The 8,643-nt window shown below is 54.8% G+C and overlaps 1 long non-coding RNA gene across 1 annotated transcript; it reads right to left on the reverse strand.

Annotated features, from left to right (window-relative positions):
* Nucleotides 1–917: 917 nt before the first annotated feature.
* Nucleotides 918–8,293, reverse strand: LOC139039172 (uncharacterized). The gene is made up of 3 exons (XR_011492425.1): nt 7,902–8,293; nt 7,452–7,573; nt 918–1,106 (listed from the first exon to the last, which is right to left on the reverse strand). It is a non-coding gene; the product is annotated as an uncharacterized lncRNA (long non-coding RNA).
* Nucleotides 8,294–8,643: the final 350 nt, after the last annotated feature.

The raw sequence follows: 8,643 nt of genomic DNA on the forward strand, positions 1-8,643 counted from the left end.
AACCCAGGGCCGGGCAACTAGCAAAGGCTTCCCACAGTCTCATAGGATTTGTATCTTTCACAAGCTTTGATTTCACCTGAGGGACAGGTATGACAGAGCATTTTGACGGCGGTGGTTTGGCCTTACCATGCGGTGGCAGGGGAATGGGGGTTCCTGGAGCTCCACGGAAGGGTGAGATTGTCAGAGAGAAGCACCTCCTCAGGAAGGTCTCATATCCCTGGGGGAGGACCAGAGAAGCTGGGCCAAGGCCTCTGACCTGGGGGACGGACTCAGTGACACGGGGGGTGACAGGATTGCTGGTCAGGAGCTATCATGCTGGGGGAAAGGCACTGGGGTCCTAAATTTAGGAGGCTAGTATTGACCTAAAACAATAAAACAGCCGGGAATTTTAGCAGCAAAATGGGTTTCTTTGGGAATAGCAAAGAATTGCAATTTGGGACATGTTGTCCATGGCAAACCACAGGCAAATCAGGAGAACAAAGTAGGGGCACTTTCTTTTATAGAGGAAAAAGGGAGTTGGGAGGGGCTGTTATAACCAAAAGAGCTCATTGGAGGAAACTAGGAGTTGGAAGTGTTGTGGCTTTTCATTGGCTGAGTTGTGGCAACCTCTCAATGGTTGGATTGTTGCCAGGCTGAGAGAAATTCTTCCTTCTCTTGCTGGATAGAAAAGTAGTAACCTTCTTGATGGAGATGTAAGATATTCTCTTCCTGTTGGGTCTGCAACTGATACTGAATTGTAGACTATGAGAGCTCCTGCTCTGGCCTCCCAATTCCTTTTTTTTTTTTTTTTTTTTCAAATTTTTTTGGCCTCACCTTGCGGCTTGCGGGATCTTAGTTCCCTGACCAGGGACTGAACCTGTGCCCTTGACAGTGAAAGGCTGAGTCCTAACCCCTGGACTGCCAGGGAATTCCCCCAATTTCATTTTAAATGAAGCTTCTGTTTATTACATTTCACACCATAGAGCTGAGGAATGATGTCACAAGGCTTGACTGGAAGTGCTCTCTCTGCCCGTCTTCAACCTCTCTACGTGCAGTGGAGGCCTCCCACGCTGTGGCAGTTGTCCGGGGACCCCAGCTGCTTCCCACTTCCAGAGGGAGGCTTGTGCCTGCCAGGGGAGAGTCAAGAGCCTGGCATTATGTGATGGCAATAGCACAAGATTCAGAGTAAGGGAGGCCCTGAATTTCTGGGCTACACTGGTTAGTTAGTCTATATGATGACGGGCTTAGGCTGAAGTGAATGCTTTGGGAGCCCCCAGATGGAACAGGCATCAGCCAGGCACCTTCTGTTATTCCTCCTAGTGGTCATACAGGGTAGGGCTAATATTATCCCCATTTCTTCCATTAGGAAACTGAAGCACAGAGAGGTTCAGCGATCTGCCTGAGGTCACACAGCTGCTAGTGACCAGTGCTGGATCACTGCAATTCCTCTTGCCCTCATCTTCTGCCTCTAGGTTGCTAATGCCAATGGGAGGATGACAACTCAAGGACAGGTGTCCCAGGGAAAGACTGGCCAAAATCAGCTCCCGGAATGGGGGAGCGGTGGCTCTCACCAGAAAACAATGAGCAGGAAGGGAGCATGGCCCCCCTCTGTAACCTGGCCTGGGCCCCACGGATACCATTAGACAAAGTCCCGAGGGAGAGAATGCACAAATTGGAAATGACCTAGGACACTCAAGGAGGATTTGGTCCTCCCCACAAATCTGAAGGCACAGGCTTACGGGATAAACGAGAGGCAGTGTAGTGGGGTTCAGATCTCAATCTGTGTGCTTTGACTATCTGCCTATCCAAGTTAAGAGGGAGCTGCCACCTTCCACACAGCATGGGTGTGAGGGATGAGATGTGCCAAGACGTGTCCGACTCTGTGCAACTCCATTGACTGTAGCCTGCCAGGCTCCTCTGTCTATGGGATTCTTCAGTCAAGAATACTGGAATGGGTTGCCATTTCCTCCTCCAGGAAATCTTCCCGACCCAGGGATTGAACCCGCACCTCTTAGGTCTCCTGCATTGGCAGGTGGGTTCTTTACTACTAGCACCACCTGGGAAGCCCTGAGAAATGAGATAATGGAGGTAAATACAACAGGTGCCTGGCACCAGGCAGGCCCTCAATGGTCCAAAGCTGCTTTAGAGAATTTCTACAAAACCCTCAGAGAAGAAGCAAGCTTTCTGATGTCCTGGTCGCCCTGGGAATGGGGGGGGGAAAGGTGGAGGGGGATGATTGAACTAGGCCCCCCTTCCTGTTGTCAAGGGGCTGGCCAGCCTGAGGCCTGGGGGCCTCCTTGAGGGGCTGCTCCCTGTTCTCAGCTATCTCTCAGCCTTGAACTTTCTATTCTGTTTTGCAATCTGCTCAGAAAGCGGCATTTCTAAACTCCCTTCTTATCACCGGGAAACTTCTGACACAACAATAGCCGATTGTACTGCTCTCCTGGGTGCGGCTAAATTCCTGGACCCCACCATCCTCACTGTGCCCCCCCTCCAACACGCACACCTTTTTTTTTTTGGTAGCTTTGGAACTATAATGATGCCATTGTGATTGGTGTGTTCAGGTGACTGTGTGACCCTTGAGTTTAGAAGCATGAAAGAGGGGTGGGGGCTGGGGAGAAAGGAGCAGAGGAAGAGAGGGGACCTGGAGGCAACCAGTGAGACTCAAGGGAAATCTTCTTAGAGCCAGGAAAGGACATTATCTTGCATCAGTCACCTGGAGATAGCAGAGCCTGGACTGGCTGGATTCGAAAATATGTACTTACTTGTCAAAATACCAATTTTTTTCAGTTATTATAATTTTCTCCTTCTCCTTGAGCCCAGCCAGTAGGACTCAGCTGCATAGAGTTGATACAGATTCATCTGAACAGAAACTAATAACAGGCCATCAGATAACAACCCTTGGTTGGCCACATGCTGCCATGGGGAGTGAGTCAGTCCTGGCCAGCGTAGCTCTGTGGCCCTGGGAACGCCACTTTCCAGAGTTCAAGGTCTGTAAATAGAGCAGGTGGGGAGCCCTTGGATCATGGATAGGTGCTGGCCACTGGCAGGAGCCCCAGGACTGGGACTCACACTCCTGCCTCCAGTTCACTAGCCTGCACCCCCAGGAGACAGCCCCCACCCAGAGCGCAGGTGCCATCTGCTACCACCATCCCCTCAGCCCACGGGACTTCCTGCCTCACCCGGGCTCCCAAGAAAACCCCGGGAGGCATTTCTTAGAATGTTCGGCAGTTGCCACACATTCAGAAGGACTTGGCAGGGGCCCAGTAGCCGGAACAGAGAAGCAGATTGAATTTTGAGACCTGGAAGCCAGGTGCACTGCAGGGAGACTGGCAGGGCCAGTATGGTGCCCACATGGACACTAGGACCTGTCACATTGTGGGAAGCTCAGGAACCCTAATTTCCTGCGATGCTACCCCCCAGGGCCTCTATCTGCAAAGTGGCACCTCCAGGTCTAACCCTTCCTTGGCTGGTTGGTCCAAGGAAACAGGTAAATGGTGAGTTGGCATTCAACACCGTGAGTGAGCTCACAGAAGGAAGTCATCATCTTTGTTAAAGAAACAAATATGCTTAAAGACATTGGTATTTGCTCTCTTCCGAGTGTTTCACTAGCTTTGTCTACTCAGCCTTCCTCACAGGATCTGACTGGGAAAGAGGCGCTCGCCCACAACAAGGCCCTGGTGAGTTGCCTGGCCAGTTTCATGGCAGGGGCTGAATAGGCATCTGGCTGACTCCAGGGACACACCACCAGGGCTCATGCATCCCAGGCTTTATTTCTGCCCTGAGACCCCTTCTCATCCTGGGTGAGGCTCCCCAAAGCCTGTGGGACAAAACTTGGACATCAGAAGAGAGACCTAGCTCAGAGTCATCTTCTCAAGTGGCTGGACTGCCCTGCCCAGCAGAGGGCCTTCAAGGGTTTGGGCTCTGGATGGATGTGGCGTTGGAGAGCAGAGAAGAAAGAGTAGCCAGGCTGGGAGGGGCTCACAATTGGGAGGAGCCCACGTTAGGGACATTCGGAGATCACTGCAGTGGGGGCTACGAGCAGTCTTCACAGGTGTGCCTGTCTCTCCTGAAGAGAGGAGACATGGCTTGTTCTTCCCTGGGCAGGGTGGGCAATTTAATCCCAGAAAGGATTTTCAGATGTCCTGTGAGGGGAGTCATGAGCTCTCTGTCATTGCGCCATGCCAGCGAGCCTGAAGAGGGCACTGGGTAGCAGGCTTGGGGGTCAACCAGATGACCTCTGAAGTCCTGAGAGAAGGCCAACGGTTCTGAGAGCTTAGCTCAGAGCTGGGGCCGAGACACAAGGGAACGGCCTCGAGGCAAGGACGGATCAGGGGTTACGGGAGCCTCCCGGAACCCGAGGGGTGTTGCATTTGTTTGTGCATGGGTCCTATCTGACAGGCAGCCAGGCCCACACACACTCTGTGTGCTACAAACAGAGCCATGAGCCACGGGGCAGAGCACGGGATAGGACCACATGAGAGAGGGACAGAGGCCATGGTAGTTGGGAGGAGTCATCTGAGCAGGTGAGGTCAGCCAGGAGGGCTTCCTGGGAGAGGTGACTCTCCTGCTGGGCAGAAAGGACATCTTTGAGTCTCTCGTGCTGTCATACTTTTCCCAGGAGAGCAGAGGCAGGCCACCTGGCCTCTTGCCAAATAAGTGGCAGAAAAACCTAAGCCGTTAAAGAAAATCAAATTATTGATGCTTACATGACACAAAACCAAGCATCTTAAAGTGTACAGTTCAGTGGCATTTAGCACATCCATTATGTTGGGCAACCATTCCTTCTATCTAGTTCCTCAACATTTTCATCACCCCAGGAAACACATGCCCATTGACCAGTTCCTCCTCATGCCTGTTCTCACAGCACCTGGCAACCATCAATCTGCCTTCCACACCCACAGATTTGCCATTCTGGATATTCCATATCCTAAGCCATTTTTAAAAGAGCAGAAAAGCAGATAGTTGGGATCTGGTCCCTCTGCATGTTTCTAGCTGTGTGGTCTCGAGCATAAAATCTTGTCTTCCTCTGCCTCAGTTTCCTCATCTGAAAAATGGGCATAAGAGTGTCTCATAAAAAGGTTGTCATGGGCAAAAAGGAGTCATCTGGGCAGTGTGTTGACTGCAGGTCTGCCCCTGGAAGCCTGGGTGCATTTTAGGTGCTGTTGCCACGGGCATCAGATGTTAGGATGGTGCGGGACAGGACAGTCGGGGGAGTAGAAGGGCAAAGCCGGAAACAGCAGATGTGTTTTCCACTGGGCAAGGCTCATGTGTGTCCCCTGGGCAGGTTCCAGACCTGTTTCCAGTCTGCATCTACTTCTGTGATATTGGGCCTTAGTTTTCCCATCTAGAATGGCAGGGCCTCACAGCGGGTGGAGCCTGGCATGATGCTGAGTGTTGGGAGATATCAGGAAGGGATATTCTGTCCACGGGCAGGATTGCAGTGGGGACCAGGGTGGTCTCGAAAGGAAAGACCTGGACTGGGCGACAGCAGACAGGTGCCCAAGGCGACAGTGATGGGGGTTGAGAGCAGGCAGCCACGGCCCTGGCTCCTCTGGCGTGTCCGCTGGAGCCGAGCTTTTGAACAAGTGGCTGGATGCTTCCTGTCCTGGCTCCCCTTACAGGCGATCCATCAGCTCAGCTGTTACTGTCTGGGCCAGCGAGTGGCCATAAATGCGCCCGCCACCTCCCATCGGCCCCCACCCCCCCGCAAGTGGGCCAGGTTTTATGTTGTAAGAACACTGTGGGGCGTCTCAAACACACCGCTAATGACAGGCATCATGAAGCAATAAAAGTGATGGGGCTGGGAGGGGGATGGCGGGAAGGGCGGGGGGCCGCCAGTCCCCGGCTCCCCTGGTGGTGGTGGCAGGAGCTCTAGGAGAATTGATTAGTCTTGGACGTGCTGACCTTTTTGTTCTTGAAAAATTGCTTTTGAGCAGCTGAGGCAATAAAAGTAAATTGATTCAGAGAGTACGAGGATGAAATTTGCGTTAGGCAGGGAGGGGCAGATAAACGCCTCTTGACGTCAGCACTCCTCCCCACCCCCCAGCCCCAACCCCTGGGCAATACAAGAGCAGAACCTGAGGAGCCTGGCAAGGTGGTGCTGGGGGCCGCGGGGCCTGGCACAGACTCAGCAGAGGTCACCAAATGTCTGGACAGAGAAACGAAACTGATAATGCAGAAGAGAGGGCTGGAGATGAAACGAAGTCGGATTGTAGGGAGGGGAAGGAGGCAAAAAAGAGAAAAACATCAAGGGGAAACAGCTAGGGGAATTCAGACTAGACAAGAAGAAGGCAATGAGGACCCAGAAGGGAGCCAGGGAAAGGAGAGAGGGGATGAGACTAGCCCAGGCTCTTCTGAACACTGCCTGTGCCTGACCGTCTCATTGAATCCCCACAAAGCCTTATATTTGTCCCCATTTTACAGAATGAGGAAACTGAGGCCCAGGGAGTTCATGTCACCTGTTCAAGGTCACGCAGCAGGAAAGTGGTAAAGCCCAGATAAACCCCTCTGAGGCCAGGCAGGGGGATCCCAAGGGTGAACCCGTTACTGAGTCATTGTCAAAACCAAGGAGGCCCCCGTTGCAGGGTGGTGGGCTGGGCATCACGTCCTGTGTGGGCCTCGTTTATTTCTTCACCGGGAGCCTTGGGGAAATGGCATGAGTCCGAGTTCGTGAAATCCAGAGCTGGTTGCCCAAGATGCGCTGGGGAACTGACCTCAGTAGCTGGCTGAGAAGACACATTTGATCTCTGCAGTAGCCCAAACCACCACCCACCAGGGTATCTCCACCTTCATGAGCCACGACCCTGGATTTGGGCTTGGGGGTTTGAGATGTGGGATCCTGTGACTTTTGGGTTGGAGTGTGCAGCTTCAAATGGTGACTAAACACCAAATCAGGCCCGTGCAGTAAGTGGTTGATGTCTCTCTAAAATGCAGGCACCCCACGGGGTGAAAAAACCTAAACACCGTCCAGACTCTGTGAGTGATCTTGTCCTCAGGCTGCCCTCTGCCCCCAGCCGGCCCCAGAGGGACCAGCCCCCAGCTAAACGTCATCTCAGACGTTCTGGATTTCACACCCTGACATGACTCTCCCACCCGCGGGCACCGCACCCTGCGAGTGTCTTCTCTGTCTATGTCTCACCACGCACTCACACCTGCGACCTTTGCCCTCCTCGCCCAGCCTCGGGAGAGGGCCAGGAGGCTTTGCTGCCTCGATATCCCCGGAGGGAAGGGGCTTGCCAGAGCCTCCGCGAGGTCTGGTTTTCCAGCCTCCCTGGATGCCAGCACGGGGCAGTCCAAGTGCCCCAGCCCCCACGCGCAGCTCCAGCGAGAGGCGGCTGGGGTCCGGAGTTGACCGTGCGGGTTCGCGCTGCGGATCCCAGGAGGGAGGGACTGTGCGGAACCTCGGAACAGCGGGGCGCCCCTCCCCCTCCCCCTCCGGGCTCCCGGGGGGCTGCGGGCCTGGGGCTCACGGGTTGCCGGGCGACCGCCGTTGCCAGTGGAGACGCGCACGCACACTTCCCCTTGGGCTGCAGACAGAACGCAGGCTGCGGCTGGGCGGTGGGTGCCTGCGCTGCGGGGCGCGCGGAGGAGGCTGCAAGGAGGAATAGCGCGGGGGATCCTCCAATCCTCATGGTTCGGGGGTGGAGGGCGACCTCTGGCCCCCATTACCTAGTCGGAGGCGGGAGGACCGCAGGACACCCACCCCAGCATCTCCTGGCCTGGGTGCCAAGCCTCCCCACGCCCACCGGCCCTGAGCGAGTGAGTGCAGGAGAAAAGGCGGCACTGACTCCACTCATGCTTCCCAACCCGACTGCCATCCGCCTGGCAGTTTGCCTGCAAAGGTCCCAGGAGGGTGGAAAGGGAGGACGGGAGATGGGTTATTTCCCTACAGGGAACCTCTGAGTGACGGGGAAACTTACCTGAGGTTTTAACTGCTAGCGATCCGACGGGCTGTGCTAGGATTCGAACCCAGACTCCTCACGCTGCCAACTTTGTTCTGAAGCTTGTGGGTGACCGTGGGCGGCGCGCTCGCCCTCTCTGGTTGCCCTCTTCCTGCTGTAAAAAGAGGTGGTTCCTGGAAACGGGAGTGCAGCCTAGGGTGCAGGCTAGGGCTTGGCGCTGGGCCTGGAAGCCACTGCGTGGCTCCGCCTCCCTCCTGAGCGGTCCTAACACTGCCAGCGCATGAATAAGGCCTGGCAAAGCGCCGGGGAGGGTGTGCAGAGGTCAGCCGAGAGGGCTGTGCAGGCAGCCTGCTTGGGACTTCATGCCAGGTGCAGCCAGGCGATTCTGCCTGGGCACAGCCTGTTTCACTTCCTCTGGAGCAGGGGGGCAGCCGGGAGCGAGTGGTGTGGGCTGGAAACGGGGGACCCAGCCAGCCACGTGCTGGAGCTGAGAGCCGGGAACTTACTGAGGTCAGGTTTTCACCACTAGTCCCCTCCCCCTGAAGACCAGTCTAGGCGAGCTGGCAGAAGTTGCCATGGGAGGTTCCCTCTAGTGTCTGGACTGGTGGTCCAGCCTGTGGCATCCAGGGCTAGGCTCCACAGCAAGATTCTTGCATGGCTAAGTTCTAAAAGACTGCAGGAATCTGTGCCCACAAATATGGCTAAAGGCCTACCAAGTGTCTAGTCTATGATTATTCATTCATCAAGATTCACTCAGCAT

Source organism: Odocoileus virginianus, chromosome 17 (assembly GCF_023699985.2).
Source record: "Odocoileus virginianus isolate 20LAN1187 ecotype Illinois chromosome 17, Ovbor_1.2, whole genome shotgun sequence".
Lineage (NCBI taxonomy): Eukaryota > Metazoa > Chordata > Mammalia > Artiodactyla > Cervidae > Odocoileus > Odocoileus virginianus.